A 15,447-nucleotide genomic window follows, 5' to 3' on the forward strand; every position below is an offset into this window, starting at 1 on the left:
CGAGCCACAGGCGGAGGCGGTCGGACGAAAGCGCCCGAGCGGTCCGGGCAGCCGGCTGCAGCCGGGCACACGCGAGAAGGCCCCAAGCGGCGTCCGCGCAGCGCAGCGGGAGTCGAAGGGAGCGGCCCCGCGCGGCTTGGGGCGCGCAGCCATGCGGCAGGGGCCTTGGCGCGCATGAGGGCAATGGCGCAGGCGGCCTGGCCATGGTTGGAGGCGGAGGCGGGCGTGCGGGCGCATCATCCGAAGCGGGGCGGAGCCCGCGAGCGAGGCCGAGCAGCTCGGCGGGCGCACACGCGCAGGCCTGGCGCGGGGCGCGGTGCGACGGGCATGGGGGTGCAGCCGCATGGCGCTAGAGGCGGGTGTAGGATTCGTTGAATCCCAAGTGAGTGCTCACAGGTGATGGAGCTTGGGTGCGGCGAGAGCAGCTCCAACGAGGCAGCAGTGCCATGGCGATTTAGCGGTGGAGGCAGCAGGAGAGGAGGAAGCGAGGCGCCGGATGCGAGTACGGCCGGAGATGCACGAAGCATGGTGCAGGAAATGCATTGTTCTGGGAAGTGCATCTGACCATTGTATGGGTAGTATGTGTGTAGTGGTATGGCCAATGGTTTGACCTTTGTTGACTAGCATCTAGCTAGCTTGCAAAGATGGTGTGTGGAGGAGCGAACGCGCGTGTCGGCCGGAGCAAGGCGCTGCGCGGAGGAAAGCAGACGCGAGCGGCGAGGGGACGATCATGGCCGACCGAAGCTAGGCCCCGCGCGCGGCGCGCGCGGACGGACGGCCGGCGCTGCGTTGGTGATGACGAAGATGGCGAAGCCGACGGCGAGGGCGCGCCGTCCCGCACGGCCGCTTCGGGGGCGGGTCGAAGTCGAGCCCCCGAGCGCTATCGGAGAGACGGCGTGACGCCGCAGCGGAGGCGATGAAGAAAAAAGGGTCCCGCCCGGACAGCGAAACCAGCAGCAGCGTGGTAGCATAGTAGTAGTACCACCCCACGGTGGGCGCCAACTGTCGTGGTATTCTCACGGGGGGCTTGCGAGTCGACAGATGCCACAAGGGCTTAGTGTGTGGGTAAGACTGCTGCTGATAGGACCGGGAGCGGGTATGCGAGTAGCACGCGGTGGTTTACCCAGCTTCAGAGCTCTCCGGAGAGATAATACTCCTACTGCTACATGTCTGAGTGTATCTGATATATTTAGTACAGAGTGCTCCTAGAGCTGTATCTGGGATCAGTACCACGGGTATCTGACTTGGTGTATGCCTGTATGAGGCAAGCTCTAGTGGCCGGCTATGCCCATGGCCTATGGCCGAATGGATGTGTGTGAGCTCATGCGTGAGTCTCCTCTGTGGATGAATGGATGGATAGCTAACTAGCTTGCTAGCTATTTGCTTGTGTGTATGTGAGGCCTTGTGGCCAAATGAATGTGGCCGTGGGAGTCCATCCCCTGGATGGATGGATGTGTGCCCCTTTTATAGTGTGGGCTAGCTTACTATGTAAGCTATGTGGGTAGGCATGGGTAAGGCATGATGCATGTCATGCTTGTCCCTTGGGTCACTTCATAAATAGTGCTAGAGGACAAATGACACTGTACATGATGTCGTCGCGGTACGGTTGTCTTATCCGCGGTATGGCCATCTCGTCGGTGTCTTGTCGATGTCGAGTCGGGCTGCAGTCGGCAGCCGGCTGGTTGGTGCAGTCGGCAGCCGGCTGGCTGGCGCAGTCGGCAGCCGGCTGGCTGGCGCAGTCGGACTGAGGGGCTTTGCTAGCCCCGATGTCTTGAAATATCGTCTTGCCGTCCTCAGGGTACCCGTGATCGGTTACTCCGACATGCAGGCTGCGAGAGCGCTGGGTCGAAGGAGAGGAGTAGATGGGCCGGCTTGGTTCGGTGCCGCAGGCCGGCTTGGGCTGGCGGAGGTTGCACTGGGCCTAGGAGGCGCTGCGAAAGAGGCGAAGCAGGGGTGCGGTCAACGCAACTGGACGAAAGCGGGCTCGTCCTCCTCCTCGGACGAAACAGGGGCGGGTCAAGGCAGAGGTCGCAGGCAGGCAACGGCGACGGATGGGGCTTCTACTCCGGCGACGAGGCAGTGCAAGGAACGGATGGAGGCGCGGATCCAGGAGGTCTTGACGATGAGGAACCGGTTCCCGGCAGTTGGCGCACGGGACGGCGTGATGAACAGCAACGGGCGGCGGAGCTTGAACCTGTGCGGTCATGGCGACGAGCGGAAGGTCGACCAGAGGCGCGATGCAGAGGCAGGGGACCCGCGGGCGCAGCGGATCCGGTGCGAACGGGGCTCCTCTCGAGCTCGGTGCTGCTCCACGACGGGAGGATGGAGAGGACGAAGCAAGGCGGCGGGACTTGCGGGGACGAAACCGGCGAGGCTGCAGGTGGTCGTCGAGGTCGGGAATGGGCGCGGCGATGGTGAGGATCTCTCCGACAAGGCAGGGCCAGGTCCAATGGTAGGGGCTTCCATGGCGGCTCTAGGGTACCTGAGATAGAGAAGGAAGGATCAGGCATGAGAGAGAGGGAGGAGGAAGGAAGGAAGAGGAGAGGAGAAATGCGCAATGGGGAATGGAGCTCATTTGCTGGTCCGGCAACTCGGACCTCTGCCGTACGCGGGCGCGGGACTCCGGGCGAGCACCTACTCGGGAGAGGATCGAGGGGGCTTGCGAGGTTGGGGATTTGGTGGACCATGGAGAGGAGATGGTTGGCCCTCGCTGGAAAATGATGGAGTTTGACAGGGTCGGCTGGATTGGGAGGGATCCCGAGGAAAACGGAGTGGCGGCGGCGCACTGAAACAGAGGGAAATGGTCTAGGGTTTGTCAAAAAGGGTAGGGATTCATCTGCTATAAGTACCATGTGGGTTAGACTATTTTAAAAGGTAGGGATTAGGGTAGGGCTATCTTGTCCCTACGATTAAAATCGGACGGCCGAGAAAATTAGGTTAGGAGAGTCAAAGAAGAAAACGATGATGTTTTGTAGACGTTTGGGGATGATCCGGACACAACGGTGGCGACTGCTCAAGTCGCGTCCGGGACAACTTTTCGGACGCACGCGAGGATGGCCGCGGGCTGACGAGAGAGGTTAGGTAGGGCCTGGCGGTTAGGTAGTGGGCCGTGCAGAAAGCCTTGGGTTGAGAGAAGAGAAGAGAGAGACCCGGCGACTGTTTCCGGAGACCGAAAACGTCCGATGAAAAGACCGGCTATACTGCCACTATAGTTATTCGTTGGGGCATCAAACGGACTCCGAACATGATGAAACTTGGCAGGCGGCCTACTGACAACAAAACAACACCGCATGCCAACTTTCATCCCATTCCGAGAACATTTTCGGCCACTTATAAAATAATATTTTGGACATGTCGTGGGCGTGTGCAAGTGTGGTTGGGCTCAGAACGGACAACGGAGAGGACGAGGAGACCGGGGCGGATGCAAGTTTTAAAACATGATGATGCAATGCACATGATGATATGATAAGATGCAACACGCAAGCAAATGACATGGCAACAGCAGCGAATAACTCGAAGACACCTGGCACATCGGTCTCGGGGCGTTACAACACTCCACCACTACGAGAGGATCTCGTCCCGAGATCTAGAATGGCACCGGAGGGGAAAGGAAGAGGAAGAGGTGAGGTGAAACTATGTTGCTTCTCTGACAAACGAGTGAAACCAAAGAACCTTGCGAGGTTGAACACATTCGAGAAAAGAATACAACGAAGGTGAACAAAGTCGAAAACACTCCGTTAGAAAAGAGGGACAAAGAACATTGCGAAAAACCTTGCGGTTGAAGGGCAAGATATATATTGAAACCACTCCGGTTAAAACAAGATAGAGAAGGATTAAGAATGATATAATTTGGACAGCACTCCGACTGTAAATGGAAGGAATTGAACATGAATTTGACAAGATGAGGGGATACTTGATGGAAACAACAATACATTGTCTCTGAAACTATTGAATGAATGGCACAATGGGTAAGAACGATTTTAGGCGGCACTCCGGTTGAGAAGGGAGGCAAAAAACTTGATAGGATGGGAAGAACTCGAAAAGCAGGCACGACACTCCGGTTAAAAGGATAAGGACGAAAAAGAACACGATCCTGACAAAACAAGAAGATGGGTTGCAGAGAGCAACATCACAATGCCTCCGGTACGCAGGGAAACAAGATCTTGAGAGAGCACGGTTACAACAAATGCTAGAACGGAGTTGTTGGAAAACCAACAACGAAAAGAATAAGCTTGATATGGTCTTATGGAATACATCTCAAATATATGAGGTGACAACCTACCACTCACGGGAAAAGAATTGGATTGATAAGAACAAGGAGACGAGAAAGCTATATCACCGGGAGGATAAAAGAAGAACTTGGGTCATTTATAAGCACCATAATAGCAACAAACCTTAGAGAAGGCTTTAGGTGAAATATAACCCAAGATAACTCCAATGACGAGATTGATGGATTTAAATATCTCATTCATGACAACATGTGAATCATGAAACATGAATTCAAATTATCAAGAATGACATAATATCACCTCCGATGATACGAAGAAAGAATTGCACTCCGGATGCAAGATGAAGAATGCTTGAGATCCTTAGAAAAGAATCTTGACGAACACTTCGAGAAGGAATTAAATCCTTGATGAACCATCATGAAGAACCTTCATGAAGAACTCCGATAAACGAAAATGAAGAGAAGTTGGAAACACAAGGTGAAACCTTGTAATGATTTAGATGGATCTCCGTGATAATTAGAGCTTGGAACTCCGAGAAAAAAGAGGAGATGAAAACAATTGAAAACCGAGAGCTTGATGAGCCTCCGGAATAAGGAATTGAATTTACTTGATGAAACAAGAATAAGAATTACGTTATGCGTATCCTTCACCAATTTAAATTGATGACAAGCAGCGGATTTGGCATACCACTTATCCTCGTCGAAAGGATTAAAAGAGATATAAATCCAACTTGAGAAGGTCTTCAATGAACCACCGGTAGGATTGAAACAACGAATGAATTAATATGATACCCATGGAAGAGAATCTTGAGCAAACCACCGTAAGAATTGAAAAAGGACGAATAAAACATGAAGAAACAACGGGAAGGATTAGCAAATACACGAAGATGCTTGAGAGAATTTAGATCCATGAGAACGACGAGATTACGAGCTGATGAGAGAATCCTTGATTTTAAGCACCGGTATGATTTAGAGTATGTGAGCTGAAAGCTGGAATGAATAAATCTTAGATGATGGGCTCCGGATAATCAAACTGAACAGAATCTTGACTTGCTCTGGATGGGTGAAAATCTCACAAACAAAAACAATTATGAGAGGATGGCAGAGAATGGGGCAATATTTAAAAGAAACTCTTCTCCGGTCTTCAAAATCTGAGAATGACGATGAGGAACACCACCAAATTGTTGAGATACTCCGAAATGAAAAATGGAAAGGTTGAGCCAACGATGAAAAGAATTTGAAAGATCAAGGAGAAAGGCATTTGACTGATGATAACTCATTCTTACATCAAACTTGGAAAAGAATTTGATAATAACTCCGGGAAAATAAGAAGAGTCAGGTAAGATCCTGGAAAATGACCTGTGGGTTAGGGCCCACTCAAAAGAAACACCGTTGAAATGATTTAGAAGAGAGGTTGCACCGGTTAAATTAAATGTCTTGAATGAGATAACAATCTCGAAAGAGCTTGAACGAATGCAGAGTGGAAACACAAATCTTCGAGATATCTTGAGCACTCCGGAACAATTGAATAGCGAGAAATGAATGAATATGAGGAGCACCGGTATGAGAAAGTATTTGAAACGCGGAAAGAATATGATCAACGAAGTTTGAATTGGATCCACCGGAGAAGAAAAAAGAATGAATAATGATGAGCTAGTAGAACATCTTCATGGAAACCACCGGGTAAGAACATTGATGGAATAGGAATTAAGAGGCCTCGCATCAATAAGATGGATACTTGATTAAGATATCTGAGTCCTTGAAGAAAAAGGGTGGGTGGGCGTGAAAACAAAGGCAACTTGGAGACAGATGAAACAAACACCGTTCAGAAGAAACTGATACTTGATCTTGCAGATGTTGAAATGATCGGCTTCACTTGAAGAGAAAACACGCCGGTGAAAAGGATTGACAAGACAATCTTGATGATCAAGAAGGATTGGTATCCACATTGGAGTATGAGAACACCATCATGTACAAGGCAGTGCACATGACATACGAAGCGTCCCCGAGTCGGCATAGCCAAGGACTCTTTAAGACACAACGAGACCATTGTAAAACCGACCGTGGATAGGCGGACCACTAGACGTCGAACCCCAATTTCATATCATACGTCTGTCGGAAAGATATCCTACGAGCTACTTGAATTCCCACCTATGAAACTCCCGAACCTTTCCGGTTATGCAATCAGGTGTTGGGGATACAGGGGAAGCATAATATCTCACCCAAAACTAGCAAATCCTACATCCAGCTGTATCCATCCTTCAACACATAACCAAGAAACCTTCGGAAATCATCTACCTCAACCTTCAAAAAGCATACGTTATACAAGTTATGGCAATACTCCCGAACTCCCGCCCCAGTACTGGGTGGCGTCGAGGTTATCTCACCAACATCTGCATAAAAGAGATTTTTGATGTCGGCGAAACTAAACTTAGGTATTCGAGAACTGCAACGATAAAATTGTGACGACAACACCTCAGAGCTCAACTCCCCGGGACACTGCCACAACCCTAAATGACAGGAGGCACCAAGAACAATGTTCTCGTAACAAAACCATCGGAACGATTCCAAGATACCCGCGTGATCCTAAAATTTTTTAGTGAAATTTGAGAAGAGAAGAGTTAAAACTCTACGTCAGGATGCCTTACCAGAGCAATGAAGGGACTGGGGAGTAAAAAGAATTCCTAATCTCTCCGATATATAATTCCTAAATGACTCAAAACATTTTTCTAGACTCAACAACAGCTGGTAAATACGATCAAGCAGTGGCGGCTCCTAAGGTCGGGGAAGGCTCTGATACCAACTTATAACGCCCTCGATGCGGCTATATCTCCCACGTGTCGAAGCACGACTTAGAGGCATAACCGCATTGAAAGCAATGTCACAAGTGAGGTAATCTTCACACAACCCATATAATACATAAGGGAAAGAGATACATAGTTGGCTTACAATCGCCACTTCACACAAATACATGAATAAAGCATTACATCATCCAGATACAATCAAGGTCCGACGACGGAACCAAAATAAAAGAAGAACCCCAAAAGCGACAAGGTCCCTCGATCGACCCCAACTGGGCTCCACTACTGATCAAGTGGAAATGGAACAACACAAAGGACAAGATCTTCATCGAGCTCCTCCTGAGCTCAGTGGCGTCACCTGCAGGGACTCATTGGCACCTGCAAGCTGGTTTTGGAAGTATCTGTGAGTCACGGGGACTCAGCAATCTCACACCCTCGCGATCAAGACTATTTAAGCTTATGGGTAAGGTAAAAGGTATGAGGTGGAGCTGCAGCAAGCATCTAGCATGTTTGGTAGCTAACATACGCAAAAGACAGCGAGAAGAGAAGGCAAGGCACGGTCGATAAAACTATGATCAAGAAGTGATCCTAGAACAACCTACGTCAAGCATTACTCCAACACCGTGTTCACTTCCCGGACTCCGCCGGAAAGAGATCATCACGGTTACACACGCGGTTGATGCATTTTAATTAAGGTCCACTTCAGGTTTTCTATAACCGGACGTTAACAAATTCCCATCTGCCCATAACCGCGGGCACGGCTTTCGAAAGTTCAAATCCCTGCAGGGGAGTCCCAACTTAGACCATGACAAGCTCTCACGGTCAATGAAGGATATACCTTCTCCCGAGACATTCCGACCAGACTCGGTATCCCGGTTCTACAAGACAACTTCGACAAGTTAAAACAAATCCAGCAACATCGCCCGAATGTGCCGACAAATCCCGATAGGAGCTGCACATATCTCGTTCTCAGGGCACACTCAGATGAGCAATCCGTACAACTAAAACCAAACCTCGAGTTTCCCCGAGGGGGTGCTGCACAGGGCTCTAGTTTGGACCAACACTTAGAGGAGCACTGGCCCAGGGGGTTTAAATAAAGATGATCCTTGAGTCCGCGGAACCCAAGGGAAAAAGAGGCTAGGTGGCGAATGGTAAAACCAAGGTTGGGCATTGCTGGAAGAGTTTTATTCAAGGCGAACTGTCAAGGGGTTCCCATTATTACCCAACCGCGTAAGGAACGCAAAATCCGGGAACATAACACCGATATGGCGGAAACTAGGGCGACAAGAGTGGAACAAAACACTAGGCAAGAGGTTGAGCCATCCACCCTTTACCAAGTATATAGATGCATTAATTAAATAAGATATATTGTGATATCCCAACAAGTAAACATGTTCCAACAAGGAACAACATCTCCATGTTCCAACAAGGAACAAACTTCAATCTTCACCTGCAACTAACAACGCTATAAGAGGGGCTGAGCAAAGCGGTAACATAGCCAAACAACGGTTTGCTAGGACAAGGTGGGTTAGAGGCTTGGCTCAACAATATGGGTGACATGATAAGCAAGTGGTAGGTATCGCAGCATAGGCATAGCAAAAGAGCGAGCAACTAGCAAGCAAAGATAGAAGTGATTTCAAGGGTATGATCATCTTGCCTGAAATCCCGCAAGGAAGAAGAACGAGTCCATGAAGAAGATAAACGGACGTAGTCGAACGGATTCTCACAAACACGACATTATCGGAACCAAACCGAAGAAGCAACACCAGAAAGAAGCAAACAACATAGTAAACAACCAACACATCAACATGGCATGATGCACAATCGAGTATGATGCATGTCCGGTTTAATGAAGCATGGCATGGCAAAGTGCACAAACAATCCTACAAATTAAGTGGAGCTCATTATGCAACGGAGTTGCATATTGAAGAAAACACCACATGACTTATTTAGTTCTCTCCCGTTTATGTACCCAACAAGATTAAATGTTGTTAGCATGGCAAGAGGTGAAGCATGATGAAACTATCTAATCTAGGCAAGTTTAAATGAGGCCGGAACAACAAAACAAACAAGTCCGGAAAACCCTCATATGTATATATTAGGTTTGGTACTGATCTGCCCTAAACATAATTTTAGAGTCGTTAAGCATGCAAAGTGAAGCCACCATGTTAAACTAGACAAAATTCTACCCCATTTACATATAAAGTTTGTTACAAACCGAGTTACGGTTATTTAGTTATGAAATAAAGCATTTTAGCATGACATAGGAGCAAATTTAATCAAACATCATTTTAAACATTTTAAACATAGATGAAAGTTGCATATTATTAAACTAGATGAAAAACTAAGCAAGTTACATGTTTAGATCATTTTAATCCGATGCACGGTTCAAGAGTTATAAAATGCATGATGTCTAGGGGTTCTCTGCAAAACTGGGTAGTCTCTGGATAATGTTAAAATCACCAGAACGGAAAAAAAGATGCAGGTTGAAATCTGGTGGGCACTGGGGAGCTCACCATGGGCCTCGGCCCAGTCGCTGGAGCTGGCTGCAGGCTGCGAGAGCGCTGGGTCGAAGGAGAGGAGTAGATGGGCCGGCTTGGTTCGGTGCCGCAGGCCGGCTTGGGCTAGCGGAGGTTGCAGCTGGGCCTAGGAGGCGCTGCAAAAGAGGCGAAGCAGGGGTGCGGTCAACGCGACTAGACGAAAGCAGACTCATCCTCCTCCTCGGAAGAAACAGGGGCGGGTCAAGGCAGAGGTCACAGGCAGGCAACGACGACGGATGGGGCTTCTACTCCGGCGACGAGGCAATGCAAGGAACGGAGGGAGGCGCGGATCCAGGAGGTCTTGACGATGAGGAACCGGTTCCCGATAGTTGGCGCGCGGGACAGCGTGATGAACGGCAACGGGCGGCGGAGCTTGAACCCGTGTGGTCATGGCGACGAGCGGAATGCCGACTAGAGGCGCGATGCAGAGGCAGGGGACCCGCGGGCACGGTGGATCCGGCGCGAACGGGGCTCCTCTCGAGCTCGGTGCTGCTCCACGGCGGGAGGACGGAGAGGATGAAGCAACATGGCGGGACTTGCGGGGACGAACCCGGCGAGGCTGCAGGTGGTCGTCGAGGTCGGGAACGGGCGTGGCGACGGTGAGGATCTCTCCGACGAGGCAGGGCCAGGTCGAGTGGTAGGGGCTTCCATGGCAGTCCAAGGTACCTGAGACAGAGAAGGAAGGATCGGGCATGAGAGAGAGGGAGGAGGAAGGAAGGAAGAGGAGAGGAGAAAGGCGCAATGGGGAATGGAGCTCATCTGCTGGTCCGGCAACTCGGACCTCTGCCGGACGCGGGCGCGGGACTCTGGGCGAGCACCTGCTCGGGAGAGGATCGAGGGGGCTTGCGAGGTTGGGGATTTGGTGGACCATGGGGAGGAGATGGTTGGCCCTCGCTGGAAAACGATGGAGTTTGACAGTGTCGGCTGGATCGGGAGGGATCCCGAGGAAAACGGAGTGGCGGCAGCGCACTGAAACAGAGGGAAATGGTCTAGGGTTTGTCAAAAAGGGTAGGGATTCATCTGCTATAAGTACCATGTGGGTTAGACTGTTTTAAAAGGTAGGGATTAGGGTAGGGCTATCTTGTCCCTATGATTGAAATCGGACGGTCGAAAAAATTAGGTTAGGAGAGTCAAAGAAGAAAACAATGATGTTTTATAGACGTTTGGGGATGATCCGGACACAACGGTGGCGACTGCTCGGGTCGGGTCCGGGACAACTTTTCGGATGCACGCGAGGATGGCCGCGGGCTGACGAGAGAGGTTAGGTAGGGCCTAGCGGTTAGGTAGTGGGCCGTGCAGAAAGCCTTGGGCTGAGAGAAGAGAAGAGAGAGACCCGGCGACTGTTTCCGGAGACCGAAAACGTCCGACAAAAAGACCGGCTATACTGCCGCTATAGTTATTCGTTGGGGCATCAAACGGACTCCGAACACGATGAAACTTGGCAGGCGGCCTACTGACAACAAAACAACACCGCATGCCAACTTTCATCCCATTCTGAGAACATTTCCGACCACTTATAAAATAATATTTCGGACATGTCGCGGGCGTGTGCAAGTGTGGTTGGGCTCAGAACGGACAACGGAGAGGACGAGGAGACCGGGGCGGATGCAAGTTTTAAAACATGATGATGCAATGCACATGATGACATGATAAGATGCAACACGCAAGCAAATGACATGGCAACAACAGCAAATAACTCGAAGACACCTGTCACATCGGTCTCGGGGCATTACACAAGCGTATTCATGCCAGTCAGGCCACTCCAGAACAGACATGACTCCACGAAATTGATGACGGCCAGAGTGACGCGACCGCACGAGTCAGCGGGAACCGCTGCTTGAATGGAATGCCGGCGAGGCACCTGAGAAGCCTACTCCGGACGGTGTGGCGCATCGAAGAGAGGTGCCCGTTCGTTCGCCTGGCTGCGGGTATTTAAGCACGGCTCTGGCGCTGCCCACACCACGTCTCATATCCTCTCCTCGCCACTCAAAACCGCTCCACTCCTTTTCGCTTACCACCGTTGATGATTTTGAACTCCTCGATCTTTGTGCCGGCATGTGGTGGCTCCGGATCTAGATCGTGGCGACGTCGCTCTTCAGGGTCATCAACCTCCACGGCGGTCGGAACAGAAGCTGCAACATCCCTTGCGGTAGCCACGACCGACAAGGAGTACTAGGCACACTTGTAGCTCCTGCTCAAGTAGTCATTCACGGAGCACGGTCAAGAGCCACCCTCGCAGTCATGAGCCCGCGTCCCTGCCCCCCTCCCCCAGTGCCGCATCAGCCGCGCCTCCTCATGGAGGTGTAGGATCACAAGTAGGTCTACATGGTGGGGTGATTAGACTACTTGACCAAATAAAACTTAACATTTTCCCCATTTTAGTTGTAGGCGAATTTTAGCAATTCTCACAAGTCAAGCAACACCCTACACATGCAAGTCTAAAGAGTATGCAGTGGAAAGTAAAGACTTTGCATATGAACGTAAAGGAGGGGATAGAAGAAATCAAACGTAAATGAAGACACAGTGATTTTTGGCATGGTTCCGATAGGTGGTGCACTCGTGCTATCGTACGTCCATGTTGACGGAGACTTCAAATCACGGAGGGTAACGGCTACGCGAGTCCACGGAGGGCTCCACCCATGAAGGGCCCATGAAGAAGCAACCTTGTCCATGCCATCATGGCTTCCACCCACGAAGGACTAGCCTCACTCGGGTAGATCTTCACGAAGTAGGTGATCTCCTTGCCCTTACAAACTCTTTGGTTCGACTCGACATGATTTGGTGGCTCCCATGTGACACCTAATCATTCTAGGAGACGCCACTCTCCAAAAGGTAATATATATTGTTTTTGGTGATAAACTCCTTGCTCTTGTGCTTCAAAAGATAGTCTCGTCGACACTCAATCAGTCTCTCACAATTTGGGTTGGTGGTGAGAGAAGGATTGAAGTGGAAAGCAACTTGAGGGGGATATAAATCAAGGATTAAATGGTTGGGAGTGGAATCTCTGGATCTCAACACAAGTGAAAGCGGTTCTCTCTCAAAAAGTGGATATGGGAAGTGGTAGTTTCGTTGTGGTTGCCCTCTCTAAGAGTTGGTGGAATGGGTGGGGTATATATAGCCATCACCAAAAATCTAACCGTTACAAACCTTTATGCACAACCTAGTGGGATCGAGTGAACCACTGAAAGTGCAACTATCCCTGGGTGGTTTTGGTAATTACTAACAACATATAGCTCATTGAACTAAAGATATTTCAAGATGATCATTTCAAAAAGTTCAATGATTGGCACGGCATGGATTAGGAATGTGGACCCCTCAAAATGCTAAGGACACATATTGGCCCAAGCTCAAGACTACATTTTCATTTTAGTGATCCAAGATCATATTGAGTCCATAGGAAAAGCCAATACTATTAAAAGGGGACGAGGTGTTGCTTAATGGCTTGCTTGCTCAAAATGCTTAGTGATATGCTCCAAAAGCCCTCAACCACTTTCTCATATCCACATATGTCCCAAACCAAAAGGCAAACTCGGCCCTACCGATTTGATCTATCTGGCGCCACCGAGTTCACTTGACATAGCCACTGCCAGAAACCCTAGTCACTTCGGTCTCACCGATAGGGATCTCAGTCTCACCGAGATGGAATTGCAAACTCTCTGTTTCCTTTCGCAACGTTTTGGTCCAACCGAGATGAGCGATCGGTCCCACCGAGTTCGCAATGCAAACTCTTTGTTTCCCTTTTCGTAACGTTTCGGTCTCACCGAAATGAGCGATTCGGTCCCATCGAGTTTGCCTGACCAACTCTCCGGTTAGCTTATTACAAAAATCGGTCCCACCGAGTTTGTGTAATTGGTCTCACCGAGATTACATTATGCCCTAACCCTAATGAAATCGGTCCCACCGAGTTGACATGTCGGTCCCACCGAAAAGCCTAACGTTCACATTTTGAACTAAATCGGTTTGACCGAGTTTCATGATTCGGTCCCACCGATTTTGGTGATTTGTGTGTAACGATTAGATTTTGTGTGCAGGATATATATACCCGTCCACCCTTCCTTCATTAGTGGAGAGAGCCATCGGTACCTGCCTACACTTCCAGCATTCATTTTTTGAGGGAGAACCACCTACTCATGTGTTGAGACCAAGATATTCCATTCCAACAATATGAATCATGATCTCTAGCCTTCCCCAAGTTGCTTTCCACTCAAATCATCTTTCCACCAAATCTAAATCTGTGAGAGAGAGTTGAGTGTTGGGGAGACTACCATTTTAATCACAAGAGCAAGGAGTTCATCATCAACACACCATCTATTACCTTTTGGAGAGTGGTGTCTCCTAGATTGGTTAGGTGTCACTTGGGAGCCTTCGACAAGACTGTGGAGTTGAACCAAGGAGTTTGTACGGGCAAGGAGATCGCCTACTTCGTCAAGATCTACCCTAGTGAGGCAAGTCCTTCATGGGCGATGGCCATGGTGGGATAGACAAGGTTGCTTCTTCGTGGACCCTTCGTGGGTGTAGCCCTCCGTGGACTCGTGCAACCGTTACCCTTCGTGGGTTGAAGTCTCCAACGTGGATGTACGATAGCACCACCTATCAGTACCACGCCAAAAATCTCTGTGTCTACATTGCATTTGCTCCCTTCAAACTCCTCTCTTTACCTTCATATGCAATGTTTTACATTCTGCTGCTATAGTCTTAGACTTGCATGTGTAGGTTGATTGCTTGACTTGTTCTAAGTTGCTAAAATCTGGCAAGACTTAAAATCAGGAAAAGGCTAGATTTTTATTTGTTCAAGTAGTCTAATCACCCCCCTCTAGACATACTTTTGATCCTACAAGTGGTATCAGAGCTTTGGTCTCCATTTGCCTTGATTTCCATAGCTTTTGGTGATCATAGTATTGGTTTCACAACCTAGGAGAGTATGGCGTCTAGTGAGGGAAATTACCACCGTAGAGGTCCTTACTTCGATGGTACTAATTTTGCTAGTTGGAAGCATAAGATGAAAATGCATATTCTTGGACATAACCCTGCTGTTTGGGCTATTGTGTGTATTGGCTTGCAAGGTAAATTCTTTGATGGGAGAGAACCGAACCGTGAAGCTAGCGCGGAAGAGTTGAAGATGCTGCAATATAACTCTCAAGCTTGCGACATCCCCTTCAACGGATTGTGCCCCGAAGAATTCAACAAAATCAACCGTCTTGAGAATGCAAAGGAAATTTGAGATACTTTGATTGATATGCACGAGGGTACCGACTCCGTCAAGGAATCCAAATTGGATGTGCTTCAAAGTCAACTTGACAAGTTCAAAATGAAAGATGGTGAAGGTGTCGCTGAAATGCACTCTAGGCTTGCTCTCATCACAAATGAGATTGCCGGCTTAGGAAGTGAGGAAATGACCGATAGATTCATCATCAAGAAGATCCTAAGAGCCTTGGATGGAAAATATGATACTGTGTGCACATTGATCCAAATGATGCCAAACTACAAATATCTCAAGCCAACAGAAGTCAATGGAAGAATTGTTGCTCATGAGATGTCACTCAAGGATAAGGAAGAGCTTCACAACAAGTCTAGTGGTGCTTACAAAGCCTCATGTGATGCTCCTACATCATCAAGTGAGAAACAAGCCTTCAATGAAGAATTGAGCCTAATGGGGAAGAACTTCAACAGGTTCTACAAGAGTAGAAGCAAGGAAAGAAGTTCCAAGTCGAGGTCCTACAATGACAAAAGATCTTCGAGTCGTGAACGTAATTGCTATAATTGTGGAAGACCCGGACACTACTCCAATGAGTGTACGACTCCGTACAAATGAAGAGAAGATTCACTCAAAAGGAGAAGTAGAAGAGAAGACTCACCACCAAGAGAAAGAAGGAGTAGA

The sequence above is a fragment of the Triticum dicoccoides genome, chromosome 3A, assembly GCF_002162155.2.
Source record: "Triticum dicoccoides isolate Atlit2015 ecotype Zavitan chromosome 3A, WEW_v2.0, whole genome shotgun sequence".
NCBI lineage: Eukaryota > Viridiplantae > Streptophyta > Magnoliopsida > Poales > Poaceae > Triticum > Triticum dicoccoides.